General features: G+C 48.9%; 1 pseudogene; it reads left to right on the top strand.

The window, feature by feature from the left end:
• The first annotated feature begins 2232 nt into the window (after positions 1–2232).
• Positions 2233–5675, top strand: LOC119299034 (annotated as a pseudogene).
• The last annotated feature ends 408 nt before the right edge of the window (positions 5676–6083 follow it).

Genomic DNA, 6083 nt, shown 5'->3' on the forward strand with positions numbered 1-6083 from the left:
GGGGAGGGTGCGGTGGGTCGTCGTCGGCGGTGGAGCTAGCGGGGAGGGTGGGGGGGGGGATTGAGATCGAGATGAAGGGGGATAGCGATCGAGATTTAAAAATATTCATCAAATTTGAAAAAATATTCATGAATTCGAAAAGTGCCCATGAAATTTAAAAATATTCATGAGTTTAAAAATATTCATGAGTTCAAATTTGATATCGTACGCCTCATAGGTCATCAGGTTGTGCTCGGCGCCCTGTGACAAGGCGAATATGAGTTGTTCTTCCGCGGAAGAATCTTCATGTAAAGGATACGATAGAAGCTTCTGCTTGAACCAACGCGTGAAACATGAGTTGTGCTCTTTACTAGTTTAAACAACGAGTGAAACGCGTGAATCTTGAAGTAAAAAAAATAAATATATATACTAATGGCGCACCGGGTAATAGTGCGCCATTACTAGTTTAAACTAGTAATGGCGCACTGTGAAACGATGCGCCATTAGTAGTTTTGCAAAAAAAATTTTTTTACAGTAATGGCGCATTGTTTGCTTGGGCACTTCAACCTGATGCGTCATTAGTATGTATGGAAAAATGGAAAAAAAATAATTTAATACTAGTGGCGCACCCAGTTTCTGGTGCGCCATTAGTGTCTTCCACATTAATGGCGCATCACCAACCGATGCGCCATTAGTATATAGTAGTGGCGCACTGCTTCCATGGTGCGCCATTAGTATCAATCCTATCTATAGCCTTTTTTCTAGTAGTGTCTGATGGACAGGGATACACATTCATTAGATGTGGGCAAGGGCATGATTTTCTAGCCATGGATTTGTTGTTGCGCGAGCAATACATATCCTCCTTGGCCCGGTGGTGGTGGTGGGGACAGCGTTCTACCACCAGGCGGATCAGTGCTCGAGCCACGGACTTGGCTCGTCTATGCAGATTGCTGGACGATGGCCGTCGGCAGTCACTAGATCACGTGACCTCCGATCCACTGGGATGGAGGGGGATTACAGGTGTGGACAACCCAATGGTGGTGGTGCCGACCCTGGCCCATTGGCTGATGCCAGGCTTTTTCTGCTGCGGCTTGAGCACTGTGAAGTAGATAGTTGGCGATGTCTCATGGCTTGGATACCGAGGCGGCAACCCTGGAAGGCGGTCGTCATGGGTGGCTCTCCGGCGGGCACCATGGCGATAGTGGTGACTATGTCTCTTGGTCACGTGGGCGACGAGAGGTATAGTGGCGGGTGGCTCAAGCACGCTCTGTCTTTGACAGTGGGGGCGCCCCGATCCGGATCTAGGGTTCTGGGCTCGCCGCGCTTCTTCTGAAGACCTCGTGGTGACACGGGGGAGCTATAGAGTGAAAGCTCTGTACTTTGTCGCCACCATAGGCGACGCTCGCGGGCGGCGCTTTCTTCCTGAAGATGTCGTCGTGGTGCTCCTCTTCGTGTCTGGGTTTCGGGTTAAAACCTTTGTCCATTTGGACTCGGCAGATGCGACGCTTTGCGCCGTTCTCCCTCCTGGGGGCGTTGTGGTGGAGGTTAGGTGTAGTAGGGCATAGCACAACATTGGTCTGAGAGCTTCCTGTGTTTTGCATGTTCCGTATTTTTAGGGATTGACTTTGTAAGAAGGATATCTCACCATCTTGTATCTTGCATTATATATAAAGTGGGGTGGGGCTATCTCGAGCAATACATATCCTTATGAGTACTTGTATAAAGGATTTGATTTTTTTAATTTATTTAGGATCATAAAAGGGTTTGATATTGTTCTATGGCCATGCAAACCCCGACCTGTGGCAGTGCCATCTTAGGTCTGGTACAATGTTAGGTGCTTAAAAAGGTGTTTAGATAAATAAACTAGGTTTTTTCAAAGCACCAGTGTCTATTTTTAAAGAAGAGACACTTGATATATAAATAAGCATTTGTGTTTAAGAAAAGACTGATTTATTTCTCGAAGCACCTCCTGTAAGCACCTTGCATCGTACTAGGGGTTAACATTCAGCCCAGGTACAAACATTTTCTGGTCGTTCCAACGGAGCGATTTACACACACTAGAAAAATAATAAAAGCAGTCTCATCCAATCTTGTCCGCGCAATTCTAGCTTCTTGCAATGCGAGAGAGATATGCGGCAATGCATGAATAAATGCCACGGAGAGTAATTAGCATTACTAAGTGGTTTTAGTTTGGTAACTCCCCATCCGACGATCGAGCGACTCCCCTTCTTGTACCTCTTGCCGTACGTGGACATGGACGGCGACGCGAAGGAGCCGAGCATCGTCCACGAGCTGGTGCCACTTCCTCTACTCTTCTCCTATCTATTGAAGAGGAAACCAGCGCCGGCGCCAGCGCCGGCGGCAGTTCTCGGTCCGCTCGGTCGGACCGAGCTAAATCCGGATCGGAACGGCAATGTTATCGGTCCCAAACGGGGCCACCCTGAGCCCTATATATATCCGGCCGATCCAGCCGAACCGCCGCATCAATCAATCGCAGCAGACGTGATGCTGCCCAACAAGGTCCAGCCGCCGGGTCCTGGCCGCAGGGGGCTCTTCTCCTGCCTCTACAGCGGCGAGCACGAGGAACCCTGTAGCTTCAACTTCAAGGCCGCCGGCGGGGAGTGCGACGCCCCCCCTGACTTCAACTTCAAGGCCGACCTCCTCGACCTCATCCCCGACTTCTACGAGGAGGCGTTCGACCGGCTGCCCGTCGACGACTTACCGGACGCCGTTGCCGATCAACTGTACAAAACCATGCGCGACGAGCCGACGACGGCCTCTCCCTCGGCTTCCTGGACCCCGTCTCCAACATCATCCTCAACACCATGGCCCTCCTCCCGCGCGACCACTTCCGGCCAAACGAAGAAAGGCCCGCCAAGAGGATCAGGAGGTCCAAGAGGCTCGCCGGCATGGCAGTGGCACAACCCAGGGATAGCTGGTCGTCCGGTAGAACCATTGGGCCGTCCTGCCGCAGGGTTACCTGGCGCAGAGTAGCTCAGGCGTCCTGCCAGGCTCTCGTGAGGTTCATGACGAGCTACTTCGGATGCATCACTGAAGAACAGGCCACCCGCTATCTCCACTGGGCGGGCGCCGACCTTGCCCGCGCCGTCCTGCTCGTCGAGTACGATCTGTACGCTGCGGAGCTTGTGCTCCCCGACCCTGCCTCTGAGAGGACTCAGGCCGCCCTCAGGTGTGCCGCGATCCACGTGTGGCACTCCGCGCCTGACGTCCTCGTGCGGCTCCAAGCGTCGCCCTTGCCCTATCAACGGCTCCTCGCCGCCGCCCCCTTCCTAAAGCCGGGAGGGCGGAAGCTCACCGTCGATGATGTCAACACCATCATGGATCTGCTGCGGTACCAGGACGGCGGACCCCTCGACCTCCAGGTGAACTTGCTGCCAGGCGGGAGGGAGGTAGTCGTCTACTGCCGGAACCTCAAGCCTGATGAAGGAACGCTTGAGGTTTCCAAAAGCACAAGCTCCATGGATGGCTTCGACATGGTCACCATCAACGTCGAGCGGCATGGCGTCCACTTCGCGTCCTTGCGGTCTCCTAGAAACAAGAGATCCATGATATCAGCCTGTCTGGCAAAGGCCACAAAAACCTCCCAAAGGCGCGGCTTGGTGGACAGCTGCAACAGTGATGCGTGTGAGTACACCGAGTCTCTCAAGATGAGGCTCCACGCCATGATCCACGCCTTCTATGTCAAAGTCTTCACCATGCTACCCTCCACGGGGCTCCGGCTCATCCGCGACATCATGTTCGCCGGCCACTGCTATGGACCCATGGACCCCATCTCTAACATCATCCTCAACTCCATTTGGCACAACATAGTGTGCCCGCTCCCACCAGCGGACACTGAGATCCAGGTGTACGACATCCTCGACACCCTCTCCTTGCTTCGTGTGGAGGTCCGTTCCTTGGAAGGTCTCATCGCCAACGTCCGTGCAAACTCTGAGTCTGGATCCTCCATGCAGCAGGCGATGGAGCACCTCTGTTGCAAACAATGTGACTTGACCAAGGAGAAGCACACACTGCAACAATTTGTTGCCGCAGCTGCAGCAGCTCGACACCCACAACCCGCTGCGCTAGGATCATTCCTGGCATCCCTGACACCCGACGTGCTGGTTGACCTACGACGCTTGCTTACTATTGGTACCAATGGTGTGATATCTCATGAATCTCTTGATCAAATAGAGCGCATTCTCTGAGACATGGCACCACCGTTGGCTCCCGAACCTCGAAATGAGGTGGCCCAACTTTGCAAGGAGGCTAATGAGATTCTTCTAGAAAAGAGATCATGGTATAGGAAGATGCAGTCCTACATTTGCTCCGGGCTCGCAGAAGCGCTGCAGAAATATGCCTTGGAGCATCCTCAGGTACATGAACACGGATTTCATTTGATTGAATTCATCGTCATTTATTTAATTTGGTACACATGTGCATATATATTCCATACATCTCTGCATCATTTGACCTAGCTTGCTGCTACTTGTTTTAGGAACCAAAGTATGTGCCGAGTGTTATCTGTGGCGTGGAGTCCGCTTCGGAATCCTTGGGCAGGGACTGCTACCACGTTAATTTTGTGGCTGCTCCCAAATCAGGGGTCCATAACCAATTTTTCTTCGCCCAGGTCAATATTTCGTTTCCTGATGAGAAGACAGAACCAAATTTCTGCTGCCCTCTACGCCTCACACACACCGGTAAGTCCCCGTTCCTTGAGCAGTTGTATATGCAGGTTTTTGTTTTCGTCTGGTTTTCCGTAAATTAACTGAGCAATTCTCTTCTTCTTAATTAATCAATAAGGCAAAAGTTTTGACTTTGTTTCAAAAAGAAATGCAGGTTTGAACATTAAAGAGGAGAATTTTTCCCCTGCTTTGTTGAAAAGCCTTATGATTTCTGTTACGACCTTTTCGTATTTTGATCTTATGATGCTTATTCTTGTTTTTCTGCAACCAATGATGCTTGCTTGTTTCGTCCAATCATAGGAAAGGCCTTATGCTTTGTCGAAAAGCCTTATGCTTTCTGCGATCATGTTAACTCTCTTGTTGTCCTTGAGTTAATAAAATGGCTTGTGCTTGCAGCTGAGATCATGTTATCTGGCCTAGCAAATTCGGTTACATATGCCTTGTGTACGTCTCTGAATCTTGCTATGCATCATATAGGCTAAGCTATCGATTAATACTACTCAAATATATGTAGCAGTTTCGATATAAATTAAAACATTTGTGTGTTTTTGCAGCTTTGCTGCTGACCGCGTGTAGAAAACTTCAGCATCTTAAGATGTTTTTGGGATACACTTTCTCTAGCAGCCTTTATTGTGTCAAGCATGGTTGCTTAAAACTGTCTTTTTTTGTGGTGTGCTCAGTGGAACCAATGCAAAACAGACATGGTTTGCCGAACATTTCACTTGGAAGAATCACTGCCGGAGCTGTTTTCTTGTGACTGATACATAATCAATTCTGGTTTTGGTGACAGGCCGTTGCTTCTATGGAAAGGGATCCGCGAGGAAGCTTGTGTATCCAGATTCAACAGACTATTTCGAGTGTGATGGTGATATTACTAACGGTGGAACAATGAACACAAATGGAATGCTAGACACAGATTTCATCTTCGATTTTAGGAGAGACGTGCAATTTGCAGATGATCTGAGAATATATAGTGAACAACAGAAGTTACCGGAGTGTGATGAGTATTAATTTCAACAGCAGTAGCAAGCAATGTTAGGTCTTGAACCTTATTAAGCCTGGCATAGAAATAATATTATTATGCTTGTAAATACTTTTGTATTCCATCTTGTATTTAATCACCAGCACAAAGCACCTTTGTTTTTCTTTTAGTCGGGGGAGGTTCAATTTATTTGTTCTCACATCTGTAAGAGCAGACACGCGAGTACACAACATCACAGTTCTTAGATGTGAAGTTAAAGGGTCTGTCTAGGACACATCTAGATGTGACATAGTTATGTCACATCTAAGCTGATGTCCACTCTGTTTGTGGTCTATTTTTTTTGTTCTAGTTTTTTCTGTTTCTTGTTGCTGTATTATATATTTGTGAGAGCTTAGATATGACATTCTTGAAAAACATCTAGATGTGAATTAGACAAA

The sequence above is a fragment of the Triticum dicoccoides genome, chromosome 5A (assembly GCF_002162155.2).
Source record: "Triticum dicoccoides isolate Atlit2015 ecotype Zavitan chromosome 5A, WEW_v2.0, whole genome shotgun sequence".
Taxonomy (NCBI): Eukaryota; Viridiplantae; Streptophyta; class Magnoliopsida; order Poales; family Poaceae; genus Triticum; species Triticum dicoccoides.